The 14,402-nt window shown below is 47.4% G+C and overlaps 1 protein-coding gene across 1 annotated transcript in view; it reads right to left on the reverse strand.

Annotated features, from left to right (window-relative positions):
- The window catches only part of LOC138522745 (candoxin-like), a 141,053-nt gene that overhangs the window by 322 nt on the left and 126,329 nt on the right, over nucleotides 1-14,402 (reverse strand). The window lies entirely within an intron of this gene.

Here is a 14,402-nt window from a genome sequence, read left to right on the forward strand (position 1 = left end):
AGCCTTGAATGGATGGTTTAAAGGCAATATCATGTGTGTTGCATGAGCTATCTATGGTCGGATTGTGCAACAACATGTTAATCAGTTTCCAAAATAGTCGTACGCATATAGTAAGCCCAGTTGGAGACCTGTCAGGGTAAAACAATGTTATCACCCACATAAAGGAGCGTGCTATACAGTGTTTCTGTTATAGAGTGTGAGCAGACGACATAACACAGTTGGACAAGATGCAATAATCCATTCTGGTCGTGTAGGAGATTTAGGAGGTTCACATTTTCAGATTGTGCAATTGCAATAGGCCAGGAATCATAACTTAGAGGGTGTAGAGTGTATGGGAGACACTGGTGTGAGATAGCATTCAGAATCCATAGAAGCCAGAGTGTGGGAGTAACTGTCAGGGCTCTGCACATTTTCAGGGAGTGTAGGGACTAAATACTAACTTCTAACATGACTATTTACTAATCTTAACCTGTAACCCATTAATACAATTAGTGTTTAGAAAGGGACAGCTGAGCCCATACCAATTTGTGAAAATCGTTGGTGCAAACTGGGATGTAAATGGGACTGTAGACGCAGGCTCTGCAATGCTACTTAGGAAATAGATGCAGGAGTGAAAGCTGCTCTTGCAATGTGGAATGTGCAGAGTCATGCTGCTCAAAGTAGGCCCTTGTCTGTGTTCTAGCAAAGGAAGGGCTGTGACTCATTGATTCCGGCATCCGTTGTACTAACAATCTACTCATAGGTGGGGTGGAAAACAATAGGGACTTCTGGAAGCTTCCAGGAGGTTTGGCTATTCAGAGGCGGTCTCTGATTGACATTTAAAAAAGTTTCAGAATACTTTTGCTTTTATTGCGCAATGCAAATGACAACACGTAAAATATGAATTGACTTTGTTTCCGGCTAAATGTTGCTTTCTCTCTGTATTTCTGACATTTGCATTTATGCATTGTCCATATTTTGGGAATATAGATTTAAATGCTGATGGGCACGTTTAAAAAAAAAAGAAACGTGTGATTGTTCATTGTGACTAGGGCCCTCATTAGGACCCTGGCGCTAAGTGTTTAACGACGCCGTAAAAGGCTGCGGCGCCGTTAAATACTTGGCGCCTTACTACGAGGTCCCTTTGCGGGATCCGACCTTAACGGCTGGTCTACACCAGCCGCTAAAGTAGGGACCCGCAAAGGGACCTTGGTGCTAAGTACGGTACCGCAATTTGCAGTACCGTACCTAGCGCCTTCCCCATTCCCATAGAGCCCTATGGGGTGAAAATCGGAATGGGGAAGGGCCATGGTTTAATGGGGAATCACCACCCCGCCAATCTTGGAATGGGGTGGTAATTCCCCATTGAACCATGGCGAACCCGTTACAACACCGGCACCAACCATGGTGCTAATAGCGCCATGGTTTAGCGCCGGGGTTGTAATGAGGGCCTATATATCATTGATAAAGATGTTACATGTCCAGCGCGGTGTCAGAATCTGATCTCTCCCCAAGAGGACTCCCCGGGTAAAGTGAAGGTAATTGCAAACTGATTCCCTTGTTATGAATACATCATTTTACAAGTGACTTGGTAATACACACAGGATAATTACTTAGCAATCCAATATAAATGAGAAATGGTGTAGCAGGTGCAGCACTAAGTCCTGCTTTTGGTTTCAGCAAATGATCCCAATGTATGTCTAGCCCCCTGTTTTGTGGCAAGCTAGGAAACCTCGCAAAATACCCAACAATCCCCAATAAGATTTAAATTATGCAAGATGATGTTTATGTAAATTGAACTGATAGCCTTTTCTAGATCCAGGAATGTTACAAATAAACTCCCTCCTCAACCCCTAGAGTACTACTCCACATGATGCAGAGGTCCACCGTACTGAGCACTCTTGGACAGCCCACTGACGAGGGTGACAAGAGATCCAAATACTAATCACAGATTACATATGCAATTAACTAATTATGCAAATCTAAGTTGACTTATTCTTTGTGCCTGTGACTAACAACCTCCTTTGGATGGCTTCATCAGTGACTGCAGAAGTGCTCACCTTAGAAAGCCCAGAGTATCTAAGCGCAGTATCGAAGGCCGAGACACGGATCCTTGACCTGTGAGTGAGACAAGCATCCTCCATGGGATTCATTTAAACCCGATTGTGAGTGATATCCTGTGTTGGTTGGCTCAGCGTGGATGGCCTGCAGTGTTCTTTAATGAGCAGAACGCGATATGAACTGGTTCAGCATCTTATTAAAAGCGCTTCTTCCCAGAGCCGTGGCCTCGAGCTTCTCCCCAGAATCTTTCTTCATGGGCAGGAGCTGGAGTTGCAAGGCAGCTCAAGGTCTGTACACAAGGACAGCGGCACCCACAACACATCTTCTGCTGTAAAAGGGGAAATCTCCCTTCCCAAACATTGGACATTTTGAATAGTAATATGGTGAAAGGAAGATAACGACCATCGACTGGACTTAGCAGTTGGGATCTGACCAAGATCCCATGAGTGAAGTCTAAATACTTGCCGCTCCTTGGTTGAACCTGGGGTACTTATTCACCCGTCACATTATGGCCATTGTTAATCGTGTACAGTCACACCTTTGCAATGGCATTGAGTAGTGAACATCTTGACTCTAGCGTTGAAAAAAGAAATGTATACGTAAGTCAGAAATTAGAAAAGTGAGGAGCAGGAGTGTACAAGTGGTGGGTGATAGAGCATGGGGTGAAGTCACTCTTTTTAAAAAGGAAAGAGACAATTCACAAAAAAAGAAAAACATAGCCTATTCTCATTAAAGGTCCATTTGAATTGATGTTTGATTTGCTTTGCCTCGAGAGTCCTTATGTCTCCTAGAGCAGGGTTACCCCAAAGGTATACGTGCCTCATTGTGCTCCAGAGGAGTTCCCCATCTCTGGTAATCATGTGGCTAGGAGGTGGCACATGGTTTTTTCACATGTAGAATTTGGTGGCACAGGGTGGTATCCATTTTACTTGGATGGGCCCTTTTTGGACTCCCTCTTACATTCATGAAGATGGAGATTAAAGTATTTTGCCTCACTGACCTGGGAGAGCAGATGACTATCCCTTGTTCCTCTGGGTGTGCGTGTGAGGAGGTGGTCATCTTTGGCACGCGTGCGCATGTGTGTGTGTGTGCGTGCCTGCGTGCGTGCGTGCGTCGTGCATGAGTGTGTGTGTGTGTGTGTCGCCAAGGACTGGGGCTATACTGAGCCAGGAATCAGTTCTGTCTGGCATATGCAGAAGCCTGTATGAGTAGTGTAGATTCACTTCCTTTGTGTGACAGCTCTTCCAGAGTGCAGAGGTGTGTTTGGAGGGATGGGCTGCCATTGGCTATTCATCCATTTATTTGACTGATGCTTGGTGTGTGACGGCATGCTGTGCTGTCTCACAACATATTGAACATATAAAAGCAGACCCCTTGCCCACACAGCTTGTCTACTGCTGGAACTCGGCATCTGCACTCTGGAAAGCCTGCTGCTTAGGGACGACTTGAAGCTCTGTAGCCGCCTCCTTTAATGCTCCCACGAATCCAAAGGCAAATCTCTGGCACTCTAGGAGACCAGAAGGAACCACTTTGGTATTCCTTCCTCCCCCTGATTCAGTGGGGACAATTGGTCACAGCCTCTGCTCGAAGGCTTCCATTCCATGAAGCTCCTGACCAGGCCTGTATCGCTGGATCCAGAAGTTGGAGCCCTTCCGCTGCTAGACAGAAGACTCTCTGTGCTGAACCAACCTGAGGCTCTTTATCCCTGGTCATCAGTCAAGTGTTCTAGGTCCATCTTTCACATATAGGAAGCCTCAGGCTCATGCTGATGTTTCTCATGCAATCAAGCTGCTAAATTCACCTCCTACTGTTCTTCCATGGCTGGCTCCTCTACAGTGTGACTTTCAAGCTCTCAAGCTTTTCTGCCACACTGGTTCCTCACAGGGGCCATCTCAAGTCGAGTCCAGCCTCAGAAGCCAAGGATCTTGGGAAGCCTACTGCACTGGTGAGTCATCGCTGGAGTCTAAGGTGGTCGATAACAAACATGCATAGCGACTTCCTCTGGAAACTGCCAACCACCTGATGCAGAACTACTGTTCAGACTTAAGATATTGCTCTCCTGAATCGCCGGTACTTTGGTATTCCTTGGCCGGTCCTACCCGGCCCTCAGTACCTGCACTTCTTATTTTTCAGCACTTTCTAATATAGAGTGCTGTTATATATACACTTATTTCACTTGACAGAACCCCATTAAAGAGAACATAATTAGTGATGACTTCCCTAGTCCGACGCCAGCCCAACTCCCATAGGCCTTCCGAAACCAACCACAGTGTATTCCTCAACGTACCAATAGAAAGCTCAAGAATTTCTTGACATCTGGTAAACCATTTTTCTAAAGGTGGCTTGTTTCCTTTGTGCAAGTGGGTATTAAGTTTAGTGAAACCGGATCGCTCAGGGGTGGAAAACGTATTTTATGAAGAGGGGAGAGAGATGTCCATTCTATTCTCTCTGAGACGGATAACAGGCCAGTCTTTCTACTGGACTTTACACAGAAAATCAGTGGCATATAGAAATGAAGGTATTGCCTTAGATGTATAGTGCTTCACCAGTGGCAACCAAGAGAAGCTACCACCTTTTTTGTTAATTCTTATCATCTGTGCCACTCCTGTCTTTCATAGCTGTTTCATTGCTGTTGCACTAGAAGCAACAGTAAGCAGCGTGAGGATTAGATCACGCCCACAGCCATACCGAACTACAATCCCCATCAGGATTGTAGTCCGGAAAGCAATTTCTGTAGAAACCCGGCGGGAACGCGCCGGCGCGGACGAGAAGGAGCCAGTCTGCGCCAGTCCGCAGCTGTACACGGCCTCCCTCCTTAGCCGCCTCTCCAGGAAACGCCTCCAGTGCAGCAGAAATCCATATACAGACATAACTAACAACATTCTACACCCAGGTTAGTGCAACCAGCTCCTACGAGCCTCTAGCCTTTTCAGAGGGTCTTTTTGGGGTCTGTTGTATTGTAAAAAGCGAGCATGCCACCCAAAACAAGGGACGAGTCAAGGGATAGCAATACAAACACTCAGCCACCGCACTCTGAAACCATTACAACTCAAGCTAGCACCAAGGAAAGGAAACATAAAAATAATGACACTGAGCCAACAAATTCCCAACAACTGAACTTGGAGACTCTTAAAGTTTGTCTATTAAACACCCGGTCCCTTAGCAAACATTCTGAGAACATTCATGATCCCATAATTGAAGAAAAGTTAGACATGTTATTTCTAACAGAAACATGGCTTAAAGATCCAATTGGACCTGTGCGCACTAAAGCAGTGCCAGAGGGATATACTTTATACTACCAGAACAGGGATAAAGGGGCAGGAGGTGGAGTGGCCTTTAATTGCAAGAGAATTATTTAGTCTCTTCAAAGCCTCAATAGCTTGCACTGGCGGCGAAACTCTACACCTCAAATACTCCCCAACCCCTTGAGTGTGCATCAACTTCATTGTATTATATAGACCCCTTTCTTTGGTATCAGACTTTAGCTGTGAGATCACTCAGCAGCTAAATGCTCTGAAATCCACTAACTCCTCCACAATTTTAGTTGGCGACCTCAACAGATGGTACCAAAATCCCTCAGATAAAGAAGCCATTAGTTTCAAAAAGTATTTAAAAAATATTGACCTCGTAGTCCAGAATAACGATCCCACCACTATGAATGGTAATCAGTTGGATTGGGTTGTAACACACAATCTTGCTACCCAGAATATATCTACCCAGCCGTGTATATGGTCAGACCATTTTAAAGTTCTCTTTGAGATCTGTGTACCAGCTGCACCTAGCCACAAACATAGCCCTCATATTAATACTATGAGCAGAAACTTTAAAGGTCTAGGCCCAGAACAGTTAGAACCCTGCTTCCAAACTGGGGACACTTGTGAGCAACTGCTGCAAACCTACACTAACCGCATCTCAGAAATGGTAAATCAGCACGCCCCATCAAATCCAAAATGGTTAGAAAATCCAGTAACCACCAAAGCTGGTTTACTAGTACACTCCGGGACCTCAAGATTGAAAAACGTCGATTGGAAAGAATCTGGCGTAAAGATATTTCCCCTGATTCCAAGGAGCTATGGAACCAGGCAAACGTCAAGTATAGACACTGCATTATAACCGCAAAAGCGGCATATTTTAACAAGCAGATTGAGGCCGCACCCATCGCAGCCTGCAAACTCTTTGATATCCTCAAATCATATGAGAAGCCTAAATCCATGTCTCCCCCATACGCTCCCACAGAGGAAGACTGTGAAAGTGTAAAAAAAGCCTTTGAAAATAGAACCCAAAAAGCCAGAGAAGCCATCATTCTGGCCAAAGAAACTGCTAAAGAATCTCCTCCTTCGACAGCGACTAACTTACAGCCCTATGAACTGGAACATTTTAACTTCCAAGCAATCTCAGCGGCCGAGTTGGTGAAAGTGCTGGCCAAGATGAAACCATGTTCATGCACGGAAAATCTAATCCCCCCCAAAATTATCGTGGAAAACAAAGAACTGTTCGCACCAGTGTTAACCAAGGTAATTACTGCATCTTTCCACGAGTGCAAGATCCCTAAAGCTATAAAAAAAGGTGACCATCACACCGCTGTTAAAAAAACCAGGTCTGGATCCCAAAGATCCTACTAACATGCGCCCTATCACTAATACCAACTTTGTTTTGAAAATTATGGATACAATTGCCACAGGACAGCTGCAGGCACACGTGGAAACCAACAATATTCTGCATGAGCAACAGCCGGGCTTTCGTGCGGCTCACAGCACGGAAACCGCCATGCTGGACCTCCAAACTCGTATGCTTTCCATAATAGATAAGGGCAAAAGAGGGATCTTAATGCTTTTAGATCTAAGTGCTGCCTTCGACCGCGTTGACCATACACTCTTACAACAAGTTCTGGAGAAAACAGCGGGGTGCTCTAAGGCAGCCTTGGCATGGCTAACATCTTTTCTCACAGACCGTGTAGCCAGAATTCATTGGGAAGAGAAGTTCTCAACATCCTCTCCCATAAGCGCAGGTGTACCGCAGGGAGCCAGCATCTCTCCTCTCCTCTTCAATCTATTCATGAAATACCTATGTGTACTGTTAGAATCCTTCGGTGTTCATTTCACCAACTACGCCGATGATACACAGCTGGTGATAGAGTTGGAAGGAGATTATCAAATAGACAAAGAAAAGATTACAACCATATACAGCCTGATAGATAGATGGATGGAAGACAACTGGATGTGCCTGAATAGCAAAAAAAACGAACTCATGATTTTTGGTTCCAGTCAAGCAAGGGGCAAGCTTGGTAAAGAGTTTGAAGAATTCACTATCAAAGACTCAAGCATCAAAGTGGTCTCCCATGTGAAAACACTCAGGATGATGCTGGAGGTGTCATTGGGATCTGAATCCCAAATCAACTATCTCCTTAAAAATAATGCATATTATATCAGGCTTCTGAGAGCCATACACCCACTACTCGCAGAAGAAAACACGGCCACAATTGCCAGGGCCATTATAGTAGCTCGTCTCGACTACGGCAATTCATTGCTATTGGGAGCATCTAAAAAGTGCATAAGCAAATGCCAGATAATGGAGAACAACGCAGTCCGGATCATAAAAAAGATCGATAGAAGAAGCCATGTGACAGAGGCCAGAAGATCCCTCCATTGGCTCAGAGTTGAGGATAAAATCCTTTTTAAGTCCATGACCCTGGTTCACAGGTGTTTATATGGAGGGGCTCCATCCTATCTTAGAGCCAAATTTACCCGATATACCCCTAACAGGGCTCTAAGATCCCAAACACAAGGCAAGCTACAGATACCCCAAGCACTTCGAACGACCGGTGCTGGGAAATCCTTTCCGATTCGCGCTGCCCAGCAGTGGAAAAACCTTCCAGCTTTGCTGAGAGCAGAGCCAAATCTGCTTATCTTCAGAAAAACCCTGAAGACGCATCTTTTTAAATAATGTTCCACCCCTTAGCTGTTCTTCTACCCATGGCCTAACATGAATCGTCTCTCTGCGCCCTGATGCCTGCAGGCTTTCGACGCATTACAAATAAACAAATCAAATCAAATCAAATCAATAACATCCAGTCGCGAATTTACACTTCTTTCATTAGAAATGGTATATCCTTAATATGTATACTTGTTGGCAACCTCCAAGACACGGCCATTAAGTGGCCAAGAAAAAGTCAATATTCTTCCACCATTTCTTTGGTCTTGGAGAGATCAACTGCCAGGTCATCAGATTCCATGAAATGCCAAAGGGTATTTAAGAAATGCTGGAGGCCAATCGGCGTCTGGTCAAATATGACCAAATCATCCGCGTGTGCAAGATAGCAAATACGCATTGACCCCACTCAGGGATGAGAGGCTTTAGCTCCCAGCATATGGTCCTCTAGATCTGCCACGTATAGATCAAACAGGGCTGGGGCTAGCACGCAGCCTTAGCGTACTCCACGTCCAGCTCTGATAGGCTTTGATAGAGAACCATTATCGTCTAATCTGACCCTGATTTTTGTACCCACACATAGGGCCTCATTCCGAGTGGGGCGGTAAGGGATCCCTTACCGCCCTACTACAAGGTCCCTTAGCGAGTCCCTCCAGTAACACCTGGTCTGACCAGGCGTTATGGACAGGACCCGTTAAGGGACTAGGGCGCAAATAACAGACTTGACATACGCGAGCCTGTTATTTGCGCCCTCCCCATTCCCATTGAGCCCTGTAGGGGCTCAAATGGGAATGGGGAATGGCATTTTCAATGGGGACTTACCGGTCCTGCAAAGGTCAGACTACAACGGTAAATCCCCATTGAACTAGACCAGTGCTAGACCCGCTATTGGTGGCAGACATGGCGCAAATAGCGCCATTACTACCACCAATCTCAGAATGAGGCCCATAGTGTGAATCTCCAGGAGATGGATCGATATACCCCATTTTTGCAGTTTCTCCCACAGAATATTCCTGTTTACATCGAATGCGGATGTTGGATCTACGAAGCACCTATTGAGAGGTGAGCATATGGCCCTGTTGTCACCCTAAGTGGGGTCTACAGGTGAAAGGACACTCTGGATGCCGGGAGATCTTCAATAGTCACTTTAATCAGATGGTACGTCAGGAGATTCAGTTACAGGATCAGAGCAAAGTCCACTGGCTCCCATCACACAGGCTACATCTTGTCATCTGCCCTGGGTAGAACACTCCCCACACAGCATTCCACTCAATCATAGCCAAACATTCCCTTAGTGACATCATACCTCAGGCCCTCAGCATACATGCAGGAGGATTACTAGCAACCCTAACAAGCCCTTTGGGTATCGTGCATGCAATGGATGTGGATGCAGAATAACTCTGATACCAAATAATCGAACCATCTCAGGAAGATGGCAAAGGTGCTGTTTTATTAACAATTATCTAAAACAGGAGTTACAACGGACATCAACGGACGTTCACTTGAGCTCTCAGTGCCTTTCTCATAAAAACATCCTTATATGCAAAAAAAATGTCAGACGTGATGTCATACTACGTGGCAAATCATAGAAAACCTAAGAAGGATTGTGATAGGTTCAAGGGGAACATCTAAGTATACTTTCTATAAGGGTGGGATTGTGATTGGCTAAATGTCTTAAATGAATAAAACTTGGCACGCATGGTGTTCTTTCTTTTCACCTTAACAATGGATGATTCAGCTTCACATGTTCACTGCCTTCAAGAATAGATAACCAACCTTGGCTGCTTCAGCTTCTGATACAAGGCCAGACAGCCTCGCTATTCGTTTCCACGATCTTGGCTTATTCTTGCTGCGACACAGTTCTTGTCCTTTCCTCTCCATGGGTCCTGGCTTTCTAAATTCATGACACTGATTTCCAGCTTCCATACAATGGCGGCTTCACCTGCAGTCTATTCACTACATACAGCCATCTTCTATGATCTCTCCTTCTACTTACATTACAGCATCTGTACTGTTATTGAACGGCTTGCATTTTCTGCAGTGCTCCTCACACGTGCAATCTTCTTTTCACATAAGGAAGTTTACTTGATTCTTAACTTCGTCGTCAGTTTCTGTAAGATCCATGCATTCTCTTCAGCCAGTATTCTTAGGGTGTCACACTCGTCTTTGGTGACGTCACCAGTACCTCTTTCACTCGTTCTCATGTTCCTTCAGGGAGTTCCTCCCTCAGATTATCGTCTCTTCGGGGATACATCTGATAGGGGGTTTTCTCAGAGGACACCTGTTTTTGAATACTCGCCGTGGTATGGTCACAACAACTGGTGTTACGCACGGCATAATCTCTTCAGGAGGTAGGGGGGCGGGACTTCCTGCAGAGGCGTGCAGCTGCTCCTCTACACCACTGTCTCAGGCTTCCAGCATACAGGAGGTAGGGGGGCAGGACTTCCTGCAGAGGCGTGCAGCTCCTCCTCTACACCACTGTCTTAGGCTTCCAACAAACAGGAGGTAGGGGGGCGGGACTTCCTGCAGAGGCATGCAGCTGCTCCTCTACACCACTGTCTCAGGCTTCCAGCATACATGAGGTAGGGGGGCGGGACTTCCTGCAGAGGCACGCAGCTGCTCTTCTACACCACTGTCTCAGGCTTCCAACATACGGGAGGTAGGGGGGCGGGACTTGCTGCAGAGGCGTGCAGCTGCTCCTCTACACCACTGTCTCAGGCTTCCAGCATACGGGAGGTAGGGGGGCGGGACTTCCTGCAGAGGCGTGCAGCTGCTCCTCTACACCACTGTCTCAGGCTTCCAGCATACGGGAGGGTAGGGGGCGGGACTTCCTGCAGAGGCGTGCAGCTGCTCCTCTACACCACTGTCTCAGGCTTCCAACATACAGGAGGTAGGGGGGCGGGACTTCCTGCAGAGGCGTGCAGCTCTACACCACTGTCTCAGGCTTCCAGCATACAGGAGATAGGGGGGGCGGGACTTCCTGCAGAGGCGTGCAGCTGCTCCTCTACACCACTTTCTCAGGCTTCCAGCATACAGGAGGTAGGGGGGCGGGACTTCCTGCAGAGGCGTGCAGCTGCTCCTCTACACCACTGTCTCAGGCTTCCAGCATACAGGAGGTAGGGGGGCGGGACTTCCTGCAGAGGCGTGCAGCTGCTCCTCTACACCACTGTCTCAGGCTTCCAACATACAGGAGATAGGGGGGCGGGACTTCCTGCAGAGGCGTGCAGCTGCTCCTCTACACCAGTGTCTCAGGCTTCCAGCATACAGGAGGTAGGGGGGCGGGACTTCCTGCAGAGGCGTGCAGCTGCTCCTCTACACCACTGTCTCAGGCTTCCAACATACAGGAGGTAGGGGGCGGGACTTCCTGCAGAGGCGTGCAGCTGCTCCTCTACAGAGGCCTTTAAAAGTTGCTCGTCGACTTCTGCGAAATTGTTATTAGCATTGCCTATTCTAATATATGAAAGTTTATCTGAAAACTCGCACAAAGCTCCAGTTACCTACCGCATTTCTTATTAGGCAACGAAAGCGAGCAATGATAAGACTCCCCTTCTAAAGCTAAGTTTACAGCTATGACATCTGCTAGCTTGATAGGCAAAGAAGACACACACAGCCTCTGCTGGAAGGCCTCATCTCTAGGCGCACGAGCACTTGCTTCGCCTAGTTCTTCATCCCTGGGGCCCCTCTTCATCCTCAGGCATGTGACTCCTTTGGAAGTTGCGACACTCCCCCATAGGGCACTTTTCTAAAAGGTAAAACTTTCCTCACAAATACTTCCCCAAATCAGCACAACTGATCCCTTTGCTCTCGACTTAATAGTGGCAGACAGGCGCTATATGAGGCCACTTACATCACACTACATTCTTAATGTTCTGTCCTACATAGGAAAGGTGTTGTGCTTACCTTTCTCTGCATGCTTCCCTTCTAGGAGAGCCTTTTTGCTGAACTATAAAAAAAGCTCTTCTTTAAACTGTTTCACTTACCTACACGGAAGGCGGTAATGGTTAACGGCCACCGTTAATGGTAACGGTGACCGTTAACCATTACCGCCTTACTACGAGGTCCCTTAGCGGGTTGGTGCTTTAACGCCTGCTTTTTGCAGGCGTTAAAAACCAACCTGCAAAGGGACCCAGGGAGCTAATTACGGCACCGCAAAATTGCGGTGCCATAATTAGCGCCTTCCCCATTCCCATTGAGCCCTATGGGGCAAAAATGGGAATGGGGAAGGGCAATGGCGGAAGGGGGATTTACCGCCCCTCCAACCTTGGAATGGGGCGGTAAATCCCCTTTCCGCCAAGGCGGTGCCGGTATTTTACCGGCATGAGCCATGGCGTTAATAGCGCCATGGCTCACCGCCTTCCGTGTAATGAGGCCCACAGTGTTGTTTTTTATTTGACAAGGTTTACTTACCTGTACATGTAGTGATTTGTCCCTTGCCTATTCCGATCTACAAATATATATTTTTTAAATATAGCGCGTGGTCATTCTCTCATTCTAGTATTTCTGGTAAGTGTGTTCTGTGCCTGATAACTACCCCACTCCCCCTCCTGAGAGCTATGCCTGGCTTTTGTGCCACATTACCATGTAGAGGAACTCGAGAGTTGGGTACGTCAGGAAGACAAACCCACAGGCCACGCCCACAGGATGCCATGAATTGAAATTAAAATATCTGCAGGTTGCTAGGATATCTTAAACCTACCACACACTCTCAATGGAATCCTGGAGTCCGCAGACACCTGTACTAGGAGAAAAGCTGACGGGCGCCTTCTAAAAAGCTGACAGGTTAGAAAAATAAGTTGTCAAAATGTTTAAGCCACAGGCACGCACCTGGTCTGAATATTTAGAAATGGCGTATCCATCTCAGACGTTTCTTGGTGCAGACTCTGCCGGCCTTTGCAATATTCTGCAGGGAAGATGCCCGCTTTGGGGGTCATTACGAGTTTGGATCCTTGGTATCGGAATGGGGACTTACCGGGACATTCCGACCTTGGCAGACCCGGTAAGTCCCCATTCTGAATACCATTCCCGATTCCCATTCCCATGCGAGCCCCCATAGGTCTCAATGGGAATGGGGAAGGAGCAAATAACGGGCACGCAAATAGCGGGCCTGTTATTAGCTCCTTTAGCCAGCTGCCCTTAGCGGGAGCCGCTAAGGGTACTCGGAATGCGGCAGTAGGGGGTTTACGGCACCGGCTTCCCTACCGGTGCCGTTAACCACCTACCGCCGTACTCAGGAGAAGCCCTCTTTGTCTTTGCCCCTTGGCTTGTCCTACGCACTTGGTTAATCCCCGACGAGTGTTGGGAAGCTGAGGGGGGTCATTGCCAACTGTCTTCAGTTCATGGGCGGTATCGGCCAGTTGAAGCCTAACCGATGGTGGCGCCCTTCTCCTCACTGGACTGGGCGGGTCTTCCTGCAGTGTTACAGCAGCTCACAGACCACCTTAGCCAAGTCCAAGAAGAGATGATGTCTGAGTGCTCCACAACATTTTCTAGGCTTGAGATACAGTCTATTACCAGACCACATCCAGATACACTAGCTGCTGCCTACTATCCACCAATTCCAGGGTGAACTCTGCCGTCATCCTAATAAATAAATATGAACTCTGTGTCTGCTCCATTTCCCCATGAAACCCGCCCCACTTGCTGAATGATCCGTCCAAGCTCATGTTCATGGTTTCACACATAGGGGGTGATACTCTGACCCGAGCCAACTAGAGTTGAAATGTTGAAATGCTGCAGGAGCGTTGAGTAGCCTGAAAGGCATGACCATGCACAGAACGCGTGAAGCCGGAGGGTTAAGCAATGGCTTCCACTAGTTCCCCGCTCTGATTGGCGAGGGGCGGACCCAGAACAAATCACGCGGTGCTCCACTTCCTCACTGGGGAGCCTTGTGTCTCAGGGGCAGCACAGGCGGCTGTGGTGAATGGAGTGTGCCGCTTCGCCTCCACATGGTTCTGCCTACTGTACAGCCAGGCCTCTGGCACTGACGTTAGTTGATAGCGCCCTTCCTGGCGATGGTGCATAGTGTTGATGAGCTGCCCCGCAGTGGTGAACCGTGATGCGGTGCTCCTCCTGCAGATATAGAGAGCCGTGTCTGCGGCAGTGATTTGGGCACCACACCCAAAAGGCAGGACCTACCAGGTATTTGTGGGTAAGGGTGTTTCTGCTTCCGGAGTGAGAGTCTGGCTATACCTCACTGTAGTAATGCCTGCCACTGGCGCCTTTAAAACTAAACAGTTTTTTTTTCCTTTGAAGGGTCTCCCACACAGCACACACGCAGAGGGACCTTTCTCACAAAGCTGCAGCCGGGTACCCGGATTAAACATTTTAAAAACAAAATGTGTCTCGCAAGGCCACTAAGGAACATGAGTTTAATTGCTCCCCCTTTTAAAAATATTCTTGGCCATTAAGATAGCCTTGGCTTGTGCTATGAATGT

Source organism: Ambystoma mexicanum, chromosome 1q (genome assembly GCF_040938575.1).
Source record: "Ambystoma mexicanum isolate Mex_15411 chromosome 1q, UKY_AmexF1_1, whole genome shotgun sequence".
NCBI lineage: Eukaryota > Metazoa > Chordata > Amphibia > Caudata > Ambystomatidae > Ambystoma > Ambystoma mexicanum.